The following is a 12,368-nucleotide window of genomic DNA, read 5'->3' as shown; positions in this document are numbered from 1 at the left end:
TTAGCCCTCTATTCACATCACAGTTGTTTTATTCTTAAATAGTCACTGGAGCTTATTCTACCAAAAAATGGACAAAATTAGTATTGTCCTTTGTGACCTAATCAAGGAATATAACATCAATATTAAAGAAAAAGGTATCACAAAAAAAGATTTGTGAAATGCCATTTTCTAGAACTGTTCAGTTTCTTTTGCTTTTCCTCAAAAAATTTTTTACAATGACCCCTGAGACACATTAAATATTAACCATCACTTTCACAATTTCTTTGGATATCATCATCTCGTATGTCATAATCCATAAAGTGAAAAATATCACATTAACATCTCAAGTACCTGAAAAGCTATTGTTTGATATATATGTATGTATCTATATATATATATAGGTGTGTGTATGAGACAAAATAAAACTGTTCTAATTAACATAAGAGGCAACTTACGGTCTTGTATCTTCCTAGGATGGGGGCATCTGAAAAGAGCACATTCAAAACAACTTCCGAATAAAAGATCTGGAGAGGTACTTGTGTAGTCTTCTAAGCAACAGTCTTGCTTACACACAATACTATGAGAAAACAGGAAAACACTAGTGAAGACAGGGATAGTTATTTAAGCTGATAATTTATACTTCTAATATATTTGAAGGAATTAGCAAGTGTGGTCTAGATTTTTAAAATGCATTTTACCATCATAATCAAAATATATTTTTAAAAGAAAAGATTCATAGTTTGTTTAAAAAAGTGTATGTTTTATCATTGAAAATAAGTACCTGGAATCCATAAGTTTATTTCAATTAAATACAAATTAACATGTTATAAAGTTTTAAAGGCTAAAACTAGGGTATGAGGAAAGCAGCTAATGAGCAATTCCCAAGGCAATTAAAAAGAAGTTCAAGAAGGTAAACTAATTTTATATTCTTCTTGCCCCAAAGGCCCATGTGTGGGTCCTAAATCAATCCAACTCAGTAGCAAGTTAATAATCAACTGCACAACTTACATGCTTTTAACATGGTCAGCAGGTGACATGAGAGTGTGGGGGGATAACACAATTCACCAGTTTCACCAATATCCTGTCCTCCAGTAGGAATAGATGACATTACCAAGGGAGACAGAATAGGGAAAAAAGAGAAGAGGATCCAGGATAAAGCATTGGGAGATGACCTTTCTTTGGGACCAGGCTAATAGTCCAATAAAGTCATATATGTAAGAAGAAAACAAAGAAAGCAAATATCAGAGAATCAAAGACCCAAGAGATCACACAGGAAAAGGCCTAGAGGTTGGCATGTCAAACAGTATAGTGAAGATGGTAAGGTGTGTTAGAAGGCCAACAGACTGAACAATTAATAATATGATTCTCACTGCCTGGTTAGAGAGGGGATGGATGACAGATGTAGAATGAGGAATGCACTTTCAGGAACAATTAATACATTGTTTTGTGGAACTGTGCTTATTTGTCACAAGGAAGGATGCTGTATTTGGGGGGGGCAGCTGGAGAGGGAATAGGAGGGTACTTAAAGTGATACTCAAAATGAAAAAAAATATATAAATTAAGCATTAATGAATCATTTTTTTAAAACTGAAGAAAATTCAGAAGAATAGACAAGGAGCGTGATGTTGGATCTACCAGGTCAAAGGTGAAAGTAAAAGTTTCAAAAACAACATAGTAGAGATAAAAAGCTTCATGTTTAGTCTTCTTTTCTGTTCTTTTTTTGTACAGGGATATATTAAAGTCATTCACTGATGTGCATCAAACTCAGAATAACAAAAAAAGGTGGTATAGTTAATAGAGACCTGGGCTGGAGAATCAGGAAGACTCCTCTTCCTGAATTCAGATCCAACCTCAGACACTTATTTGTTTGACCCTGAGCAAGTCACTTCACCCTGTACACTTCAGTTTCCTCATCTATAAAATGAGCTACAAAAAGAAATGGGAAATCACTATAGAAATTTTACTAAGAAAACTGTAAAAGGAGTTACAAAGAATTGGACTTGACTGAAAAGAAATGACTAAATAACAAATTCCTATTAAAAACACTAGAAAACATTAATGGAACCTCTTAAAATAATAAATTGTAGCTATCTAAAATCTAGAATAAGCATTATTTGTAATGGAGATAAACCTGAAGTCTTCCCAGTGAGATCCGAAGTGAAGCTAAGGTGTCCATTATCAACACTATTGTTCTAAATTATATTAGAAATGCTGGTTATAGCAATAAAACTAGAAAAAAATAAATTGAAGAAATAAAAATAGAAAGTGAAGAAAAAACTAGTTGAAACAATGAACAATTTCAGAAAAGTAAAACAAACACATATATCATCAGCATTCCTATATACTAACAACAAAACCCAACAATAAGAAAGAGAAAGAGAAATTCCATTTAAAATAACTACAGGAGGCAGAGTCAAGATGCTTAGAAGCAGCAAAAGTCGATTCCTCTGTGAAAATTCTTCTACACCAATCAAACAAAAAGCGCTGCAGGGGGGAGAGAAAACCAAATCCAACAAGAAGACAGACCTGAGGGACCCTCCTATTTCATTCAACTTAAAAGGTAAGCAGAGAAGGTTGAATTCTCAGGTTTAAGGGAAAGAAAGAAAGAAGGTCTCAGGGCCCTTCTCCCACCTACTGTGCTGAGACTCAGGTAGTTGGCGGGATCTCAGGACCAGGACTCCAACTGGGACAGAATGCCTTGCTACCACAACTATGCAAAGCTCAGGGCTCTGACCACAACTGTCAAGGAGGTAGCTGGATAAAAGAAGCAGATGGCAGGCTGGTCACAGCCTTCAGCCACCACACCTCCATCTTGAGCCTCTGCCTCTGCAAGTTTTGACTTCTGGGCACATTCAGCTCTGCATAACAGCCCATTTGGCTTAATCAAATTCATCAATAGTGCAGAAAAGAAGCCTTCAGAGGGCAGAGGGTCTCAGTCTCACAGAGCTGGCAGAAAACCAAAGGAGAAAGGGTGGAGAATGGAGAGAGAGCCAGCCTCAGCAGTATGACAGAACCACCTGGTCTTTCCTGCTGAATCGGACCTGAAAGCCTCTACTGGCAGCTGGGGAAGATGTGGCCTCAGGGCACATTAATACAACTGGACAGCTCTATCAGCCTAACCCAATTAATTAGCTGAACAGAGAAGAAGCCCCTTCAGGGCAGAAAAGCCCAACCTTACAGATCCAGCAAATAAACAGAGGAGAAATAATACAACCAAAAAGGAGGAGGAAATGAAGGGAAATGTAAGTAAACAACAGAAAAAGAAAAAAGAAATTACAATTGATACCTTCTATTCAGGTAATGAACAAAGAACAAATAGAATAGAGGAGGACCAAGGAACACCAAGCAAAAACTCAGGAACTCCAGTGAATTCGGGCAAAGGCTCTGGAAGAACTCAAAACACAATTTCAAAAACAATTAAGACAGGTTGAAGAAAATTGGGGAAAGAACTTAAAAATCAGAATAGGTCATCTGGAAACAGAGGCACATACACTAAAATACAAAAAGAATATTCTAAAAGTAAAAAATGACCAGCTTGAAAACAAGTCAAAGAAGGCTAAAGATAAAATTAATTACCTACAAAGAAAAATAGATCAACAGGAAAAGGGGGTTCAAAATGTCAGGGATGAAATTCAGGCTTTAAAAATTAGAATTGAACAATTAGAAGTGAATGACTTCACACAACAGCAAGAATCTATAAAACAAAATAAAAAGAAAGAAAAAATTGAGAAAAATATGAAACATCTCATTGATAAAGCAAGAGAAGTGGAAACTAGATCAAGGAGAGACAATTTAAGAAGTATTGGTCTACCAGAAGTCATGACCAAAGAAAAAGCCTGGACATCATTTTACAAGTAATTATCCAAGAAAACTGCCCTGACATTCTTGAACAAGAGGGCAAAGTAGAGATTGAAAGAATCCACAGATCAACTCCTGAATTAAATCATCAATTGAAAATGCCCAGGAATATTATAGCTAATTTCAAGAACTTCCAAACCAAGGAAAAAATATTATAAACTGCTAAAAAGAAACAATTCATATATCATGGAGCCATAGTCAGGATTACACAGAACCTGGCTGCATCTATGCTGAAGGACAAGAAGGCCTGGAATACAATATTCCTAAAAGCAAGGGAACTGGATCTACAACCAAGAATCTACAACAAGAAAAATTGACTATACTCTTGCAGGAGAAAGTATGGTCATTTAATAAAATAGACCAGATTTAAACAGAAAATTTGATTCCCAAATACAGAACTCAAGAGAAACATAAAAAGGTAATTAAGAAAGGGAAAAAATTTAAGAGACCCAATTAGTTCAAATGATTTGTATTCCTATATGAAAAGATGATATTGGTAATTCTTAAAAAATGTTATTATCATGTAATGATGGAAAAACATTCTAAATTAATTAATTACATTTAAAAATAAATAAAAATTTAAAAATTGCTATTATCACTGAGGCAGCTAGATGAAATATAACTAGACATTACAGTGATAAACTGTATAGGATGATATGTCAAAAGATATAAAAAACTAGGGGCATAAAAAAGGATAATACTAAGTGAAATGAGAAAAGAGATAAAATGGGGTGAATACTTATTTCATAAAGAAGCTCATTGAGGGAGGGGGAGAAGACCAATACAATGGAAGGGAGGAAGAGTTTGACAACAAGTAACACTTAAATATTATGCTCATTGGATTTGGCTCAGAGAAGTAAGAACAGTCAGATCTTTGGGGCAAAGAACTGCATCGTGCCCTAGAGAGAAGTAGAAGGGTTATACATGAACTAGTGGGGAGAGAAGCAATAAAAGAGAGGGAGAGGGAGAAGAAAAAGAAATTGAAAGTATTAAAATAGGTAATGAGGAGACCAAGCTATCACTCTTTGCAGATGATGTGATGGTCTACTTAAAGAATCCTAGAGAATCAACTAAAATGCCAATGGAAATAATCAACAACTTTAAAAAACTGGCAGGATACAAAATAAACCCACATGAATCATCAGCATTTCTATATATTTCCAACTCATCCCAGCAGCAAGACTTAGAAAGAAAAATTCCCTTTAAAAATCACCATAGAGAGAGGCGGAGTCAAGATGGCGGCCTAGAAGGAGCAGAAGTTCAGACCTCTCAATACCCTTCCTAACCAATCACAAACTGAATGCTCCTAGGGGACTGAAAAACAAACTTAACAACAAGACAGAGCAAAGGAACCCTCCTCCTGGAATTAATTCAAAAGGTACGACCCTCCCCCCCCCCGAAAAGCCAGAATCCGAGAACACTCGGGTTTAAGGGGAAGACAGAAGGAAGGTCCCAGGACCCATCCTCCCTCCCACCCAGAGCGCTGAGACTCCAGTGGCAGCAGGAACCTATGGGTGGACAAAGGTGCTGGTCTGGAGGGTGTACCTTGCAAGCAGGACAGTGCTAAGTTCAGAGCATCCAACACATATGGCGGGGAAGGAGCTAGATAGGGATAATAGACCTGGCAGCCTGGTCAGAGCTGTGGAGATCCTCCTTATTTGCTCCAGCCTTCCAGAAAGTTTTGGACTCAGAGAACAACCAGCCCAATTGAGCTGAACTTAATCCCACCAAAAGTCTCCAGAACTCAGGGAATCCCAGGCTCCACACCCCTCCTAATTGACTGCTGGACTTTAATCCAATCAAGAGCCTCCAGAGGACAGGGATGCTCAAACCCCAATGAACCTCCACCAGAAACTACACCGAGAGATCTCCTGTTAAAGGTCCAAGAGGGGAGACTGGCAGAAGCCCCCAAAACAGTATGGGAGAGATTATCTCTAGATCAACATTTCACACCCTACACCAAGATAAATTCAGAATGGGTGAACTACCTGAATATAAAGAAGGAAGCTATAAGCAAATTCAAGGAACACAGAATAGTATATTTTTCAGATCTTTGGGAAAGGAAAGACTTTTAAACCAAGCAAGAGCTAGAGAAAATCACAAAATGTAAAATCAATAATTTTGATTACATCAAATTAAAAAGTTTTTCTTCAAACAAAACCAATGCATCCAAAATTAGAAGGGAAGCAACAAATTGGGAAACAATCTTCATTACAAAAATCTCCGACAAAGGTCTATTTACTCAAATTTATAAAGAGCTAAACCAGTTGTACAAAAAATCAAGCCATTCTCCAATTGATAAATGGGCAAGGGACATGAGTAGGCAACTTTCAGTTAAAGAAATCAAACTATTAATAAGCACATGAAGAAGTGTTCTAAATCTCTTATAATCAGAGAGATGCAAATCAAAACAACTCTGAGGTATCACCTCACACCTACCAGATTGACTAACATGACAGCAATGGAAAGTAATGAATGTTGGAAGGGATGTTGTCAAGTTGAGACATTAATTCATTGCTGGCAGAGTTGTGAATTGATCCAACCATTTTGGAGGGCACTTTGGAACTATGCCCAAAGGGCGATAAAAGACTGTCTGCCCTATGATCCAGCCATAACACTGCTGGGTTTGTACCCCAATGAGATAATAAGTCAAAAGACACGTACAAAAATATTCATAGCTGTGCTCTTTGTGGTGGCAAAAAAATTGGAAAATGAGGGACTGCCCTTCAATTGGGGAATGACTAAACAAATTGTGGTATAGGTTGGTGATGGAATACTATTATGCTCAAAGGAATAATGAACTGGAGGAATTCCATGGACATTGGAACAACCTCCAGGAACTGATGCAGAGTGAGAGGAGCAGAACCAGGAAAACACTGTACACAGAGACTGATACACTGTGGTACAATTGAATGTAATGGACCTCTCCATTAGTGGCAATGCAATGACCCTGAACAACTTGGAGGAGCCTAGGAGAAAATCCACTATCCACATCCAGAGGAAACACAGTGGGAATAAAAACACTAAAGAAAAACAATTGCTTGAATACATGGGTCAAAGGCCTATGGTTGGAGATGTAGAATCTAAATGAATATCCTAGTGTAAACAACAAAGTGGAAATAGGTATTGATCAAGGACACAAGTAATACCCAATGAAATTGCACATTGGCAGCAGGAAGAGTGGGTTGAGGGGAGGGAGGCAAATAATGTGATTATTGTAACCAAGGAATAATGTACTAAATTGACTAAATAAACTTATTCAAATGGGAGAAAAAGAATTATGTAATGATTAATAGATCTAACAAATGACCCTGTTCTTTAAAAAAAGAGAATAGGTAAATGAGTTGAATATAAAGAAGGAAACTATAAGTAAATTAGGTGGACACAGAATAATACACTTGTCAGATCTTTGGGAAAGGAAAGATTTTAAGTCTAAGCAAGAGTTTAAAAAATTATGAAATGCAAAATAAATGATTTTGATTACATTAAATTAAAAGGTTTTATAAAAACGAAACTAATACAATCAAAATTAGAAGGGAAGCAACAAATTGGGAAACAATCTTCATAACAAAAACATCTGACAAAGGTCTAATCATTCAAATTTATGAGGAGCTATATCAATTATATAAAAAATCAAGCCATTTTCTAACTGATAAATGGGCAAGGGACATGAATAGGCAATTTTCAGATAGAGAAATCAAAACTATTAACAAGCACATTAGAAAATATACTAAATCTCTTATAATCAGAGAAATGCAGACCAAAATAACTCTGAGGTACCACCTCACACCTAGCAGGTTGGTTAACAAGACAGCAAAGGGAAGCAATAAATGCTTAAGGGGATGTGGCAAACTTGGGACATTAATGCATTACTGGTGGATTTGTGAATTGATCCAACCATTCTGGAAGGTAATTTGGAACTATGCCCAATGGGCGCTAAATGACTGTCTGCCCTTTGATCCAGTCATAGCACTGCTGGGTTTATACCCCAATGAGTTAATAAGGAAAAAGACTTGTGCAAGAATATTCAAAGGCACACTGTTTGTGGTGGCAAAAATTGGAAAATGAGGGAATGCCCTCCAATTAGGGAATGGCTGAACACATTGTGGTATATTCCGGTGATGGAATGCTATTGTGCTCAAAGGAATAATAAACTAGAGGAATTCCATGTGAACTGAAATGACATCCAGGAATTGAGGCAGAGTGAAAGGAACAGAACCAGGAGAACATTGTACACAGAGACTGAAGTACTGTGGTAAATTCAAATGTAATGGACTTCTCTACTAGTAGCAATGCAATGATCCAGAAGAATTCGGAGGGACATATGAGAAAAAACCCTATCCACATCCAGAGATGTGGGAAACTGTGGGAAAAGAAACACAGAAGAAAAAGAACTGCTTGATCATATGGGTTGATGGGAATATAGGCTCTAAAAGATTCAACCTAGTGCAAATATTAATAATATGGAAATAGGTTTTAATAAAGGACAGATGTAAAACTCAGTGGAATTGCATGTCAGATATAGGAGGGGGTTAGAGGGGAGGGCAGGGAAAGAACATGAATCTTGTAACCATGGAAAACTACTCTCAATCATCTAATTAAATAAATTTTTTAAAAATACCAAGAGAGGGAAAGGTTTGGAGGGGTCATTTAAATGGCACTATAGTAAGAGAGGAATAATAAGAAAAGGAGGGGTGGGAAGGGGCCTAACATTAGCGAGGGGTAAGGTGTGGAGACTGAATAAAAGTGAAAAGTTGGGATAAGAAAAAAGGCAAAGTCAAAGGAGGAAGTCAAAATGGAGCACAATGCACAAACAGTAATCATAACTGTTAATGTGAATGGGATGAACTCACCCATGAAAAGGAAGTGAATAGCAGAATGAATTAAACCAGAATCCTACCATATGTTGTATACAAGAAGCACACTAGAGGCAGGTAGACATTCACGGGGTAAAGGTCAGAGGGTGAAGCAGAATTTACTGGGCTGCAACTGAGACAAAGAAGGAAGGAGTAGCATGCATGATCACACACAAAGCTAAAGCAAAAAATAGATGTTATTAAAAGAGATTAGGAAGGTAATGCCATCTTGATGAAAGATAGTATAAATAATGAAGAAATATCAGTACTCAACATATATGCACCAAATGGTATAGCATTCAGATTTCTAAAGGACAAATTAAAGTAACTTAAGGAGGAAAAATATAGTAAAACCATACTAGCAGGGGATCTCAACCTTCCCCTATTAGAACTAGGTAAATTGAAACAAAAAATAAATAAGAAAGAAGTAAGGTAAGTGAATGAAATGTTAGACAAATTAGAGCTAATCAATATCTGGAGAAAAATAAATAGGGATAAAATAACTACAGGCAATATAAAATACTCAGGAGTCTACCTTCCAAAACAAACTCAGGGATTATATGAACATGATTGTAAAACACTTCACAAATGTACAGATAGAGCTAAATAATGGGAGAAATATTAATTGCTCATTAGTAAGCAAAATTAACATAATAATTTAGTCATTCAATACCATACCAAACAAACTACCAAAGAATTGTTTTACAGAGCTAGAAAAAATAGTAGCAAGAAAAGAAAAGGTTAAGAATATCAAGAGAATTAATATAAAAAATGTTACAGAAGATAGCCTAGCAATTTCAGATTTCAAAATACATTTCAAAGTGATAATCATGGAAAGAATCTGGTAATGGCAAAGAAACAGAGTGGTGGATCTTTGGAATAGATTAGGTGCACAAGAAAGAGTAATAAATGATCATAGTATCTAGTGTTTGATAAATTGAAAGACCCATGTCTTTGGGATAAGAATTCAATACTTGACAAAACCTGTTGGAAAAATAGAAAGCAGTTTGGCAGAAACTAGGTATAGACCAACATCTCATACTGTATGCCAAGACAAGGTCAAAATTAATAAATGATTCAGATATAAAGATGATATCATAAGTAAATTAGGAGAGCAAAGAAAAATGTGTCTGTAATATTTGTGGATAAGAGAAGAGTTTTTCATCAAACAAGAGATAGAAAAGTAAAACTGGAAATAAACAGAAGAAAGGAGGAAGTAAAATAAATAATTTTATTAAATGAAATTTTAAAAGTTTTTGAACAAAAAAAAGAATGCAACCAAAATTAGAAGATAAACAGCAAACTGGCTGGGGGACAAATTCATAGCAATATTTTTGTTTTTTTTTTCCTGAAAAGGCCTGATTTCTCATGCAAATTGAGAATTCTTCTAAATTTGTACAAAAAGAAAAAAGGAACCAATTCTAAGTTGATAAATTGTCAAATGGGATGAACAGTCAGTTTTCAGAAGAAATCAAAGCTATCAAAAATCATAGTATCAAAATGTTAGTCTAAATCATTACTGATTAGGGAAATTCAAATTAAAACTCTCTGAGATACCACTTCACTCTAATAAGATTGGCTAAGATGACAGAAAAGGAAAATGACAAATGTTGGAGATATAGAAAATTTGGCACACTAATGAACTGTCGGTTGAGTTGTGAACTAGTCCAACCACTCTGCAGAACAATTTGGAACCATGCCTACAGGGCTATAAAATTGTGTATACTCTCTGACTGAGCAACACAGCTACTAGATCTGTATTCCAAAGACACAAAAAATAAGAAAAATATTCATAGTAGCTTATTTTGTGGTGGCAAAGAATTGTGGATTGAAGGGTTGCCCATCAATTAAAGAATGGCCAAACAAGTTGTAGCATATGACTGTGATATTACTAAATGATATAACAAATGATGAGCAGGATGGTTTCAGAAAAACCTGTAAAAGCCTATATTAAGTCAGATAAAATGAAGTGATAACCAGGAGACCCACTATACAGAGTAACAGTAATATTGTAAGGATAATCAACTATGAGAGACTTAGCTATTCTGATCAAGGCAATGATCCAAGAAAATTCCAAAGAAACCATGATGGAAAATGTTCTCTACCTCCAGAGAGAAAACTGATAAACTCTGAATGAAGATAGAAACTAATATTTAAATTTACTATATTTTATTGTTATATTATGTTTGTGTTTTACTTTGTAATATAACTAATTTGGAAATGTTTTGTATAACTTCATATGCATAATTAATATCAACTTGTTTCCCTTCTCAAGGAGTGATATGGAGAATTTAGATTATGAAATTTTTTAAGTTAATTTTTTACATGTAATAGGGAAATATTTAAGGAAAAATTAAAATAATTTAATTTTTTAAAAATTAAGAGGGAAAATATCATAAAAAGTTAACACGTGATTAACCAGCCACTCATAAGGACCAAAACATTAATTTACACTTGGAATAATTTAAGAATATCACTATAATATGTTCTTTATGGACAGAATCACAATGTGGGAGAATAAATCTTTAGAACAAAGCATGACAGTACAATTTGGAATATTTTCATTAAGCATAGTACAATGAAAGTGACAAGGACAGTGGATTAGCTCTCAAAGGACCTCAGTTCAAATCCTACATCTGATATAATTTCTGTGCCTTTGGACAAGTCATCTAACCTCTGAGCCTTAGAAAAATGGGGGGCTTAGATTAGATGACCTATAGGGTCCCTTCCAGTTTTAGATCTAGGATCTTATAATAGGCAATTGAGTGTATGAAAATTAAGCTATTGTAAAGCAATAGCAAAATAGTCCATCATCTTCCCACCTGCCACTCCTAATCTGGCATCCATCATCTTTTTAAAAATTCTAATTAAACAGAGCATTGCTTAATTAATGGAATGGCATATTCAATTTGAATTTTTATAAGGCCAATCTTATAAAAATCTTTTAGGAGCACTATTCCATAAACTAAATAACAAGGTCTGTTACTGAACCCAGCATGTGCCTTTCAATCAAACATAAGTCACTTTGAAATTTTCTAAAAGCAAATTCATAGTGTAGCCAAGGAAATAAAAAAGAATTATTTACAATTATTTCTGCTAAACATTATTTATAAGTTTTATAGTGATCTTTTAATCAACGCTGTAATGTCTCTAAAAGTGGTATTTTCTTTTATTCTGTGAGGGTTAGTGCAGCTAAACCTTTCCTCTCCACCCCCCCCCCCAAAAAGCAAAAAGTTTAAAGGTATAAAATAGCCAATATTTTGGGGGAAATTATTCATTTCTTTATTCATTATTATTTCATTTCTATTTTTCAGAAAATCAAGAAATGGTTCATAATTAGTACATATACCATAAGTTAAAATGCATATTTATGCAAAGGGCATTTAAATATTTACTGTTTCTTATATACTATCAAATCCCAAAGTGAGAGAAGCAAATATTTAAGGAAATCAAACCCAGGTCATGAGTTTTCCTTATACCCAAGAAAAAGACTAATAGTTTCATGTTAACTATCCCCTCTTTAATGCTCAAATGCCATCTCATCTACTACATTCAGACTCATTTGTATTGTGTTTTATGACCAACATAATTAAATCACATGTTGCTCTTATATCACACATTTTTGGTGACACTTCCATTATTATTTCAGATGGAAATCGAAGCAAGGATCAAACT

Source organism: Monodelphis domestica, chromosome X (assembly GCF_027887165.1).
Source record: "Monodelphis domestica isolate mMonDom1 chromosome X, mMonDom1.pri, whole genome shotgun sequence".
In the NCBI taxonomy this organism is placed as follows: domain Eukaryota; kingdom Metazoa; phylum Chordata; class Mammalia; order Didelphimorphia; family Didelphidae; genus Monodelphis; species Monodelphis domestica.
Note: the sequence above shows the minus strand (reverse complement) of the source record.